This window comes from Panthera onca, chromosome A1 (genome assembly GCF_046562875.1).
Source record: "Panthera onca isolate mPanOnc1 chromosome A1, mPanOnc1 haplotype 2, whole genome shotgun sequence".
Lineage (NCBI taxonomy): Eukaryota > Metazoa > Chordata > Mammalia > Carnivora > Felidae > Panthera > Panthera onca.
Genome location: NC_138339.1, coordinates 237,772,228 through 237,785,896, shown reverse-complemented (window position 1 = coordinate 237,785,896; position 13,669 = coordinate 237,772,228). Strand labels below are relative to the sequence as shown.

At 48.2% G+C, this 13,669-nt stretch overlaps 1 long non-coding RNA gene across 1 annotated transcript in view; it reads left to right on the top strand.

Moving 5' to 3' along the window:
• Positions 1-4,173: 4,173 nt before the first annotated feature.
• Positions 4,174-13,669, top strand: part of LOC132682282 (uncharacterized) — a 49,224-nt gene continuing 39,728 nt past the window's right edge. Inside the window, exons 1-2 of the long non-coding RNA XR_013554405.1 lie at positions 4,174-4,591; positions 4,995-5,118. This is a non-coding gene — a long non-coding RNA (uncharacterized LOC132682282). The remainder of the gene's footprint in view (positions 4,592-4,994; positions 5,119-13,669) is intronic.

Here is a 13,669-nt window from a genome sequence, read left to right as displayed (position 1 = left end):
ACCGTGGGAAGGAAAAGGATTGACTTGGCTCTCAGGCAAACAAAAGGCGGTAAACGTTGGCGAGCATGTGGGGAAATTGGAACCCTTGCGTGCTGTTGGAGGGAGGTAAATTAGTGCAGTCGCTCTAGGAGACAGATTGGAGGCTCCCCCCAAACTTAAAAGTAGAACCTGCCTGTGACCCGGCAATCCTGCTTCTGGGTACCTCCAAAGGCAATGAGGGGAGTATCTTGAAGAGTGACCTGAACTCAGGTTCACTGCAGTGTCACTCACAACGGCCACGTGTGGAAACAGCCCTGCCTGTGCTCTGGTGGAGGAACGGAGAGAGAAAAGCTGGCGTATCCATGCCGTGGAATATCACTCGGCCTTAAAAAGCAAAGAAACCCTGCGGGACAAAAGGTGGCCGTTAGCTGAGTGAGTTAAGCCGGTCCCAGGGGGGTGGCTCCTGGGAGATTCGACTTGGGAGAGACGTCCAAACTTGTCAAATTCATAGAGTCAGACGGTTGGATGGTGGTGAGCGGGGGCCCAAGCGAAGGGAAGATGGGGGACTGTTCATCACCGCGCGTAAAGCTTCCGTTTTGCACGACGGGACAGTTCTGGAGACCCTGGAACAGTGTCGTGCCTGGAGTGAGCAGTACTGTATGGCAGCTTCCAGGCCGGTCGAGAAGGTAGATGTCCTGTTGTGTTCTTTCCGCACGCACCCTGCGCAGGCCTCCGGCCGGCCATTCGGACACCTGCGGCCTTGGACCTGGAGGCCCGCGGGACCACGGCCCAGGGGCCTCGCTCGGCTGCCGCTCGGTTCCCTGGTTCCAGCTGGAGGCAGGGGAGGGGAGGGCTCTGCTCGTGGGTCTCGGGAAGCTGCCCGTGGGATCAGTAAGCCCGGGAAGCATTTTGACTTCTGCCCTGGGGGGCAGGGGCTGCCGGAGGTGGAGGACTCCCTGAGACAGAGGGAGGGGGTGCGGAGAAGATGAACGATGGGGGCCCAGTGCTGCCCGGAGGCCGAGCCGTGCCGGGGAGGCCGGGACTTGAGGGGGAAGAGCCTGGCAGGGTCTGGGACACCCGGTGACAACGGGGGAGGGGCAGGGGCTGGGGGTGAGGAGCTGGCAAAGGTTCGTGTCATAATAGTTGTGCCACAGAAAAGGACCGTGGCCCGGTCGTGCAACCAGCTTGGGAGCAAAGACCTGGGTTTCATGTCGGTGTGAGTCTTTTACGGCTTATGGAAACAGAAAGACAAAAGAGCCTGTGCCTTCCTCTCTCCCCGACGTTCCCTGTTGCTGGGTCTCCCAAACGCTCCTCCCTCGCAGCCTCCCCGACCCCCTAACCGCCCGTTGGCACCCCCAGACGCCCCCCCCCCCAGCCTTTCCTGGGTCCTGCGCCTTCTCAGTCTCAAGTGCGCGCCTCTGTGTGCCCCTCCCACCCTCGGTACCTTCTCTGAGCAAATTCTCTGTGTCACCTTCCTCCTCTGACCCCAGAAGTGGGGGGGGGGGGTGCTGCCAAAGGTCTGCCTTAACCGGTCCCCGGACTTTCTTCTTCAGGGTTTCGGTTGTCCCCACGGCTGCAAGCGTGGTGCCCGTGAGGGTGAATCTCAACTCTGGGTCTGGCGTGCGCGTATTCGTGACCTCCCCGCAAAGTTCCAGCGCCAACTCAATACATGTAGCAATCGCTCCGATATTGCAGCCTCAAGCTGTTTCAAATCCATACTCTTCATACTTGTTCCCCAATGAACGCTGTGTATTAGTCAAGGTTCAGAATTCTCCAGAGAAGCAGAACTAAGAGAATCTATATCTCTATCATCTATTTATCAATCATCTATCTATCTATCAATCTATCATCTATCAATCTATCATCTATCTAATCTATCATCTATCTAATCTGTCACCTATCTATCATCTATCTATCTATCTATCATCTATCTCCTATCTATCTATCTATCTATCTATCAATCTATCATCTATCATCTATCTATCAATCATCTATCTATCCTATCTATCTATCTATCTATCTATCATCTATCTCACCTATCATCTATCTTCTATCTATCACCAATCTATCATCTATCTAATCTATCATCTATCTAATGTATCTATCATCTATCTAATCTATCTATTATCGATCTATTATCTATCATCTATCTATCTAATCTATGTATCAATCATCTATCTACCTATCATCTATCTATCATCATCATCATCATCTATCATCTCTCTATCATTGAGAGAGAGAGAGAGAGAGAGAGAGAGAGAGAGAGAAAGGTTGAGTTTTGAGGAATTGGCTCACATAATTAGGGGGGCTGGCATCCTGAAATCCTCAGGGCAGGCCAGCAGGCTGGAAGCTCAGGCAAGGTTTCTCTTTTCCAGTCTTTATGCAGCATTCCCTCCTCAGGAAACCTTAGTCAATGCTCTTTGAGGCCTTCAAGTGATTGGATGAGGCCCACCAACTTTATGGAGAGTAATCTGCTTTACTCAAAGTCTACTGGTTGTAAACGTTAATTAGGTTTAAAAAATACCTTTCCAACAATATATGGAAGGGGTTTGACCAAATAACTAGGCACTATAGCCAGGTCAAGTTGGCACAGAAAATCAACCACCATTACGAGCATAATAGTATCACTAATCGCAAAACCTGGAGATTCTTTTGAGTTCTTATAATTCCTGTTTTGGGAGGCAGACAAGCCTGGGATCGAGTCTCAGTTCTGCCGTCATTATGTGTGTGATCTTGGGGGCTGCATTCAATGTTTCAGGATTTATCTGTGAGTTTTCTCACAGCTAAAGTGGGGAGAGTCATGGTATCTGTGCATCTCGTAGTATTGAAACGGGAGAAGACATACAGATCCCTGACGTGCGACGTGTTCCCCCTCGGGCGGTGGTGGCAGGGCCACCTCGCTGAGTCACTGCGGCTATGACCCAGTATGTTTGGAAGGTCAGGAACTGAGAGGCGAGGTACTTCCCCCGAGTCATGGAGGCAGCAAATGTCAGGGTCAAAATCCAAGATAAGATCTTTCTGACACTTTTCACCACACCAAATAGTAGGTGTTCCAAGGTGTCGAAGAGGATGAGTGGGGAGCCTCTGAGGGACAGATGAACCCATGTGTGGTGTCCACGCCCCATCCCTGCAGGAGTCTGGAGCACACATGGTACATGTCACCGGGCAGGGGACCCGCTTACAACCAGGCTTTGCCGAACCTCTCAGTTCACTGAATTGTCCCTTTCCCCTCATGCTTAGGGACACCAAAACCCACAAAAATGTATTGGATAAAATAAGTCTCTCTTATTAACATCCGGGGAGGAGAGTCTTCTCAAGAATCTGCCTTTCTATTGCTACAAAATATGATTTTATTGACGTTATATGCATATTGGTCATCTCATGAAGACATGTTTGCATTATATTCGTTGTACTTTCGGGAGAGATAACTCAGGAGAGCAATTCAGTGCATATTTAAATTTTTAAATTTTTTTTAAAGTTTATTTATTTCCTTTGAGAGAGAGAGAGAGAGATTGAGAGAGGCAGGGAGTGGCAGAGAGAAAGAGGGAGAGAGAGAGAATCCTAAGAGGGCTCTGCCCCATCAGCATAGAGCCTGAAACAGGGCTCGAACTCACAAAGTGTGAGATCATGACCCGAACTGAAACCAAGGGTTGGACACTCAACTGACTGAACAGCCCAGGGGCCCCCATATTTAAAAAAATTTTAATCCGAAAAAGATGGGAGCAAAAACGTCTTTCTCTTAAGAGACTTCTTTACCTATGAGAGTATCTCCAGACCCAAAGAGTAGTGCTTCTGAATTGTCTCTGTGTCATTTTATTCCTGCACACTTACGTGGCTTTGTGATCTCTTTAAGTGTCTATTTTCTGACATGTGACCTTCTTACAGGTATGGCCAGGGCCTCAATCACCTTCGTTACTGCCTTACTTAGGCATGTGTTATACACTCAAAAAATAGTAAAAGAATATAAGAAGGAAAAGGCAAGAAGAGAAAAAGAAGGTACAATGAAAGAAGGAAGGAAAGAACAGAAAGCAGAAAAAGAAAATGAACCAAACTATTTACCCAGTTCCGGGCATTCATGCTACCTGAGCTTTACTACATTTTCTTAAGCCTGCTGTGCCCATCAGCGACACTCAGTCAGTAAGTCAAATGCTTTCTGAAGGGCCACTTCTGTTTCCGGTAAGATACGAACAGAACATGTTAAGTAGAGAGAGTATTCTGCCTTTGTTATTAATTATAGCTTCCCTCCCGCTCATGAAGCTGCTTGGTAGCCTATAGAACAGGAGGAAATGGAGGTTGAAAGTTTGCCAGCAGACAACTTAGCTCTGTAAATAAGAGCTGAGGCCCCAAGGGCACGGAAGCCCCGTGAGTCTCTCTGTTCGTAGTGTGGAAAAGGGACGCTCTGCAGTGTTGCCATATGTACAGCATGACAACAAGCGAGGAAGTGTCACCAGCTGCCGCTTAGCAGTGAAAATACTTGGGGGCTTCGAAGAGCCAACTGCTGCTTTGTCTAAGCCACGCCTTGTTTTATCCAAGCACACCCTCCAGCGTGCTTACCTTGTTACGGCTTGTTACGATCACCTATGGATCCAATTTGGGAGCAGTGGCTGTAACGGTACGTATCATCAGTGGGATGGGTGACTGCTTTCTTTCATTCGATGCTCAGCACAGTCGTATGAGCAAAGTGACGATTTTAGCGGGGAGGAACCAGAGACCCAGAGCACTCTAATAGCTTGTCCGAGGGACATCAAGGAAAGATCTAGAACTGGGATCCTTGGTAGCCTTGTCCCAAGGAGCGTGCTTTTAACCACCTAGCTGCCTCCTTCTCTTTCGGAAGGAGGAAGTATGTGAGACAAGATCACTTGGATTTTCCTAGACGCGGGGAAAAAAATGACCACAAGTGTCTTCTTTATGTGTTTAGAGTGCTAGGGGTTAAATTTGAGATTTTTTTTTTTCTTATCACTCCTGTCTATGTCTCTTTCTCTCTCCTTTTTTTTTTTTTTATTGGTTTTTATTAGCTTATAGAAGCTGAGCCTGCCTCTGGTCAACTCCCTGAGGTGCATGTAAATCAGGGCCTACTTAGGACAAGGATATGGATCCAAGATGGTGATGTCTGAACTGTGGCTACTACTGATGCTTCCGGTAAGAGCCCCTTCTGGACTCTCTGGGATAGGTTCTTCTCATAGGCCATCACTTGGGATAACTATTCCCAGAGGTTGCCAGGATTCTATCACTTGCTGAACCGGGCTTAAACACCTGCGTCCACCTCTGCTACAAGCTTCTACTGCACACCTTGGAATCACGCGAACTAAGAGAGTGTATATCCAGTCCTTTGTCCCCCCCTTCACCCTGACATTCAAGAAAGAAATAAAAAATTCGAGTAATTTTACCCTTGGAAATCCTCAAACATTTTGCAGTCCGTATGTCTAATTCGGTTCAGCCTGCATCTGCGGCCGTGTTTATTCTAACAATAATCACGGTGCTTCCATTTCTGTTCAGGTGTGCTGATTTTAATTAATTACTACATTCATTCATTTTCTCTTTTTAGTTTAGAGAGAAAGAGCACGCGAGTGGGGGGAGAGGGCAAGAAGCGGGGGGAGAGAATCTTCAGCAGGCTCTGCACTCAGTACGGAGCCCAAAGTGGGATTCGATCCCACCACCCTGGGATCATGACTTGATCTGAAATCCAGACTCGGAGACGCTCAACCAACTGAGCCACCCGGGCGCCCCCCAAGTTGTGCTGATTCTAAAACACTTTCACAAACAGTAGAGGCAAAGCCGTGTTGGGAGCGTGTGGGGCTCTGCTGGGTACTGGGAAATCAATGATGCGGAGGACTCAGCCCCTAGTTCACGTAAGGGCTGTCCCAAGAAAGGGACGGCTGCCTCCCTAGGCTTGGAGGGAGGAACCCTTCAGCAGGGATGTCCTGATAGCCTTTGGCTGTCGCACTCGCTGGCCCTGTAAACCCGGGGAAAATAACAGTCCCTCTTTCATCTGGCTGCTGTGACGGTTATTGGTTACTGGGTTCATGTAAAGGGCTAGAACAGTCTCTGGTGCTTAATAAGTCTACTCAGGCAAGACTCCCTCCAGGAGGCGGGAGAAGTTAGACCCACGGGTTTCTGTCAAATGATGGCGTATAACAAGCAACTCAGAATCTCACGGCTTGCAACAACAAATATTTGTTATTCGTGGTTGGGCCCGGGGGCCGGTTAGGACTCAGCTGGCCCAGGTGGCCCCGCAGACTCCACCTGCTGGTCCGGGAACGCTCTGCGTGTGTCTCTTCTCACCACCTAGTCTGAGGCATCGGCCTCTGGAGGGGGCGAGCTCTTCTCACAGTGCTCAGCAGTGCCATACGGTTAGCAGTGATAGGTGACGGTTCTTAAGGCCTGTCACTCGAATGGTAAGTGATGGTTCTTGGTGTGGAGCTGGGTTTGGTTGGGTGCCCCTGCCTCCCCTTTTCCACTGGCCAAAGGAGGCCATATGGCCAAGCCCACCCGCTCGATCGTGTCTGCCCACGGTGAACCTGCAAGGGCAGGAAAGAAGGAAAAGTTGTGAGGAAACAGCGCAGTCTACCACAGATGGCTTTCAAACATGAACATTGACCATTCGGGGTTTGATGAGATTGTAGACGCCTTGAAGGAAGGAATCACTTTGTCCTGAAGGAAGGAATCGCTTACTCTGCACCTGATAGACGTGCCATAGACGTAGATGATTTTCACGTGATGCCCTCAGTCACAATCAGAATCACAGCGAATTCGTTAGCTACGGCAAAATGCCCAACTGTTTAAACACCTGTTTTTTTAGCAACAGGTCACCTGCTTTACCTGGAGATGGGATAAGGTGCTGGAGAGAACAGTCCCTCCTCATCAAGGTATGGGCGCTCTTGTGAGGGAGACGCATGGCAAGGGCTGTAATTGGGTCAGAACCGAGGTCTCTACCTTGTATCATTTGGTTGTTGGAAGGAGACTGTTATCAGATGTGGCCCTAAAGGCCTGTGGTAAACTGAGCAATCAGGCGCACTCTGTGATTTCCAAAGGCCAGACTGATCGCTGTGGTTGACTTCATGATAAGACCCCTAGGAGAGGTGAGGGGTTTCAAAGAAGGCATTGCAGAAAATAGATATTCTCAACTGGACTTGCTTCCAGAACTCTGGTCCCTGGAGAACATTCTTCTCATACCCATACCTCTGAAAGGAAGGATGCTGGGAATTCACATTCTGGTCTTCCAATTTATGGTAGACGATATCTCTCCAGGCAACAGGCCGCCCCGGAACTTGAGCCGTGCTCAGGAGAATCATCTCACTGGCTCTGCCTCCAATCTGGGGAGAAGGAGGACGGGGTCCTTTGGGGAGGTGGAGTGAAGCGTATGATCAAAATCTCAGCCAGTGTTTAATTATTAGCCACACACTCTGTTTGTGTCTCTGTATTTTCATGGTGTTGTGCACGCATCCAGTCCTTCACTCTTACAAATGCCCTATGGGTTGGGTGTTATTTTTCTTCCCTTTTAAGAGTTTTGGAGAAGCCAAATGTCTTGGTCAGTGTACCCGCAGAGGGTGAACTCCTAACTACCACTTTCACTTTCCTTTATTTAAATCAATGGTTCTTAATTTCAGAGTGATCCTGGACTTTTTTTGAAAATCTGACATGACCTCACACCCTTGCTCCTCAACAATATGGAAACACACAAGCAGGCTTAATTTTCAGAAAATGTCACTGATCCTTTAAAAACCATTCATGGAAGGTAGGTTAAATATCTGTAATAAAAATGGTCCAGGGGCGCCTGGGTGGCTCAGGGGGTTAAGTGTCCGACTGTTGATTTCAGCTCAGGTCATGATCTCACGGTTTGTGGGTTCGAGCCCTGAGTCAGGCTCTGGGCTGACAGTGTGGAGCCGGCTTGGGATTCTCCCACCCACCCCTCCCTCTCTGCTCCTCCCACACTAGTGCACTCTTTCTTTTTCTCTCTCAAAATAAGTAAATAAACTTAAAAAAAAAAAAACCGTGCAGACTTACCTAGATAGAGAAAAACTATGTTCAGATTAAGAGCTGATGGGTAGATTTAATTTAGAAACTTCTCTGCCCCTCCCCCTTTCATGCTCTGTCTCTCTCTGTCCCAAAAATAAATAAAAAACATTGAAAAAAAAAATTTAAAAAAAAAAAAAAAAAAAAAAGGGGCGCCTGGGTGGCGCAGTCGGTTAAGCCTCCGACTTCAGCCAGGTCACGATCTCGCGGTCCGTGAGTTCGAGCCCCGCGTCAGGCTCTGGGCTGATGGCTCAGAGCCTGGAGCCTGTTTCCGATTCTGTGTCTCCCTCTCTCTCTGCCCCTCCCCCTTTCATGCTCTGTCTCTCTCTGTCCCAAAAATAAATAAAAAACATTGAAAAAAAAAATTAAAAAAAAAAAAAAGAAACTATAGCTTTTTGGAAGGAAAGGTGAGGTCCTGGGGCAGCAAAACTGCCGTGTCCTTTAAAACTGAATGTGTGAACAGTGTCATTCACACATGCACACACACTTGCACTGCACACACTCCCAAAGCCACATTTCTTGAACTGGCTGCTGTTTCGAGTGAGTTTAGAGGGCTCCCACTCACCTTTGGATGTGGTGATACTCAACCTGACACAATATTCTCATTTTACTTGAGATGGCGGACCAAAAAGTAAGGGTGGTAGAAATCGTGCTGAGGACATCTTATTTGAGAAGATGTCAGTTCTTCCCCATTGCAGCTGAGTCATATGTGTCAAGAAAATCCCCTCTGGAGGCATTTTGGCCAAATTCAAATAGGTCAGAGTCCCAGAAAGATTAATTAACTTCAGGAACTGCTTTTTGGCTGATGGGAGCACAGAACCTATTATTCCCTTAATAAGGCAGCTTCCTCAGTGAATCATGGGAGCTTGGACAGGCTCAGGGAAAGACAAAAGGACATTTTTAATTAAAGTGTCATATGATCTTCTTTCCTAATATCTGTATTGCCCTAGAAATTATATCTCCATCGCGAGAGGGACTGGCTTAAAGCCTTCTGCACCCCTTACGTAGAATAAACATTGTTTGACTTCAATCTTGACGAACTAGCTGTACAAGAGGTATTTTGTTTCCTCTTATTGGGTCATGTGTAGTGTGGTTACCTATTATTAGAATTTTTCATGACAATGAACAAATGGTGATGATAAAGATGGGCAATCCTCCCACCCGGTAAAAATTCAATAAATGACAAGTGAAACGAATCAGACATTCTCGTGGAATCCCCTGGGTTCTGGGAAGAGACTTTTCACATTTGTGTCTTTGGTTGTTCGTGTCAAAGAAGGAAACTGAAGCATAATGAAAGAGATGACCCAGGATATCCGTCAACAGTTTTGCCTTGTACTTAGAAGTAAGATATGGGAATCAATGGATGAAAGGATCAATTCATCAAAGAGTATTCTCATATTTACAGACCACCTGTTATGTGCCAGTCACTGTCCTGGGTCCTAGGGATGCGGAGGTAGATATTTCATAGTAAATGCACAGGGATGAATCTTGTCTTGCTTTACTGAAATTGGTCCGCAGGGTGCTATTGAACATAACCCAAGTTTGGGTGAATGCATATTGCTTCCTCAAGAAATGCCTCCCTGAGGATGAAATTTATATTCTAATATCTGGAGGAGGAGTTGAAATTGTTCAGGCAAAAGCAGGGAGGAAGAAAAAAAGAGAGAAAGAGAGAAAGAATTTCCAGGCACAATCCCCAGCATTTACAAAGGTCTTGAGACTGAAAGAAAAAGGCAGAAGTGCAGAAAAGTCCAATGAGGTTGGATTACTGTGAATTAAGGGGGTGAGTGGGTGGTGATGGGACTGGAGATGGAGATCCATAGTCCTGATAAGGCTTTTGAACCTGTGTCTGACACAGAAGGGTTTTAAGCAGGGGAATGATCTGAGAAGATGATTGCATTGCAAAGATCACGTAGGTGTCCGTGTAGACGGGATGAGAGTGTTTGACAGAAGACAATCTACAGCCCACAATGCCCATGTTTCGGTGAGAGATGACATTGCCTTAGGTGACCATGGTGACATTGGCCACGGAAGTGGACACAATCAAGGAACATTTAAGATGCAGAATTGGCAAAATTTGGTAATTGAATGTAAGGATGAGAGCTGGTTGGATCACAGAATTATGTGTGTTTAAGGGGAAAAAGAGGAGATGAAAAGCCAACCTGGTACCACAGGCACAGAGGGATCTTAGGATTTCTCATGTTCTCAGTATGGCGTTTAGTGGTTTATGTGCCATAATATGTTTAATTCTTGCAACTATCCTATGGTCAAGGTCTTCTTAGAAAACTCTTTCTTAATCTAAATAAGTGTCACCATGTCCATTCTCCTCCTCTGGAGGAAGAGGAAGAAAACAGGTGCCATGCTTTGTTCAAGTCTGACTATTAAGTGCATATGGCAACCTGAGCTGCTCTCACAAAAGCCAACTCAGGAACGAGCATCACCATTGCTTTTAAGAATTGCATCTGTTAGTAGGAAAGATAGAACCCATAGGTATGAAAACAGTGGAGGGCACTTCAAATACAGCCCAATGCAAGTGAGAAGAGGCTACGCAGGCTGAATGCTGCCTCGGAAGCTAAGAGAGGGCAGGGGATTGACTGGAGACGTGTAACTCTCTGAGCGGGAGCTTTCCGGAGGAGATGAGATGTAAGCCAGGTTTCTTTTTAAAATAAACTTTTAATTTTAGGACAGTTGTACAGAAAATTTGCACAGATAGTGCAGAGAGCTCCCGTCGGACCCAGGGACTCCCTTATTGCTCACGTCTTACGTTACTAGGGCACATTTGTCACAACTAACAAACCCAGACATTACTGTTACTGAAGTCCATACCTTGTATGGACTTTATTAGTTTTTCCCCAGTGGCCTTTTTCTATTCCATGATCCTGCATTACATCTGGTTGTCATTTCTCCTGAGGCCCCTCCTGGCTGGGACTTCTCAGTTTTGGGACTGGGTTTTGATGACCTTGGTGGTTTTGACAAGCATCTGTCTGACTGACCTCTTTCCATTTTTGTTTTGCTCGAACGTCACCACTGTGGGAAGACTTGTTTGCCGAGGGACGACCCTTCATACAGATTCCTACGGCTCTCCGTGCTCCCTTTGGGGTCCATTCTCCCAATTTTTTTCCATTAATGTGTGCATTACTTTTGTCTTTTTTTTCTTGTCAGTAATTCGATGACATTTATTCATCACTTAATTATGTACTAGGTGCGTGTTCGAGGTGCTGGAGAGAGAGCAGTGAACACGTTAAGTGTATCTAGGGCTCATAAATACCATAAAAAATACGCATGAAAAAATAAAGCAGAGGCCAACGGGGTGTGCCCGGAGTAGGGGGAGTTTTAAGTTGAAATGGAATGATCAGAGGAAGCCTTATTGAAAAGGTGACACGTAGGCAAAGATATGAAAGGGGTGAAGGAAAAGCCCACGCTACCTGGGGGAAGAGGGCCCAGAAGTGAACAGACTTACCCAGTCACAAAGCACACGAGCACCGGAGGTGGGATTTGAACCCAGACCATCTGGCCGCAGACTTTTTGACCTTTATCACAACGTCATGCTCCCCCAAATGCTGCATGTGTGTGAGCCCAGGACCAAGAATGACCCAGTGGGTTAAGCGATGTGAATTTGCTTGGGGATCTTGCAAGAGCAGCTTCGAGTGAGCTGGGGAGGAGATAGAATGATGGAGGGGATCGATGGGAACAGAAGAGAGACAGCAGAGACGGAACAAACGATGCTTGGGAATACCTTGGCCCTCAAGGGGGGTGAGAAACATTAGGATGGCCATAGGGAGGTGTGGGGTCAAAGAGGAATTTATTTCTCTTAGCAGGAGAAATTAGGGTGCACAGTAGGCTGGAGGGATGAACGGGGAGACAAGGGAAAAAAAAGGATGTTGTCAGAGAGAGGGGAGGATTTTAATTCTACGTTTGTGACCGGATGATTGTTTATGTAGTTGCTTAATTTCTGTGTTCCCGGCTGAAGCATGAAGTGCCAGGTGAGGGAGTCTTATTTTTCTGGAGCCCACTGCCCGCGCCTCATTGCCCGGTGATGAACGAATGATGCCGTTCACAAGGTGTAAGTGGAGCCCCCGGTGCCCCCACGCTGCCCATCTTCCCGGAGCCGCTGTGACTGGACCCCAGGAAGGTCTCAGCTCCGTGGCCTCCCGCCTGCAGACCCGACCCTCTGCCCGCTGCTTCCACTCGAGGTCCAACTCCAAAACCCCCAGACATCACTGAAGGGTTAATGGAGAGAGAAGCAAGGTGGCATTTGACCCCGGCACGCTTCGCCCAAAGCCTTTGAAAATCTCTCCCTAGGGCACCTGCTTTCCACCCCTTTCCTCTGCCTCCCGAACCTCTGTCTTTCCAACTGCAGGGCTCTGACCCCCTGCTCCACTGTCCACTCAGACCCTCAGTCTCTTCTCCCGGCCCTGTGCTTCCAGACCTCCGGGAGAGCGAGAATGGGCCTCGTCCATCCCCCTGCGCTGTAGGAAGCCTGGAAAGTGCCCGGGGCGCTGAAAAATCTCACAGGCAGAAGGCAGGGATGGGGCTTCAGTTGCGATGCTTTTCCCAGCGAGGGCCTTGTTTCCTGGGACTGAATCCCAGGCTCTGGGAAATGCAGCACCGTTTCCCACAAGCCCAGGGTGGGGGTGGGGGGTTCCCGGAACTCCAAGGTGAGGCCGGAGAGATGAATCACGCGCCTGCAAGGCTGGGGCTCCTTTGCTAGGCAACCGCAATTGTTGTCAAGGCCTCTGTTGAAACGTGGGATAATGCTCTTCCTCCCCCCCCATTAGGTTTGGAGGGCAAAAAGAAAAAGCTTCACATATTTTTCGAGGTACCACACATCCACCCACTCATAAAAATCCACCCACCCACGGGGACACGCTTTTCTCTCTTCTTCCTCTTAGACATGCACACATACGCGCACACACACACACACACACACGCACACACTTTCACCACACTCCCCCCCCCGCCCCCAAACCAGTCTGCGCCCCCAGATGCACAGGGTGCTACGGGCCCATCTGGGCCTGACCTGCCTACACTGTTTGCCCAAAATACTTGTGAGTATATATACAGCGTGGTACGGAACCAATTTGTGAAGCAAGTGTGGGGGCTCCAGGGCACTCCGCCATTTCCTCTTGTCCCCAAGGCTGTTAAACTAAATTATAGGGGCCGGGAGAAGGGACGGGCCAGCTGTGCTTCAGCTGCAGGCCCCAGTTGTTGTGACAAAGTACAAAGTGTGGGCACCAACAGATCCTTAACTGTGGAGCCAGAAATAGGCTGATGATTGGACCGCATGCGCTGAGCGGAGGAGAGAGGGGGACCCCCCATGGCCTGTGAGCGCTGGGCTCAGCCCAGGAGGGGACCAGCGCTTTCCAGTGGCAGGTGCGCCCCACCCACGGCCTCATGGTCTCTGCGTTTTATTACGTTGGGGCAGGTTTTATTTTTTCTAAATCTTTCTTAAAATTGACAAGGGTTTTGGTCTCTGTTTTGGTTTTGTTTTTAAAACTTCCCCACGGTTTCCTGTTGTGCTGCCTCTTTGGCTGAGTTCAGCGTTACTGTTGCCTATAATTACTGTGAGGCTTGTGACAAGGGCTGAGAAATCTAAGTTGACATTCAAGGTGCATTACACTTGAATAAACCCAGAGACAGAGTAACGCACATGGGTTTGGAGTTGCCCCTGTGTTTTGTC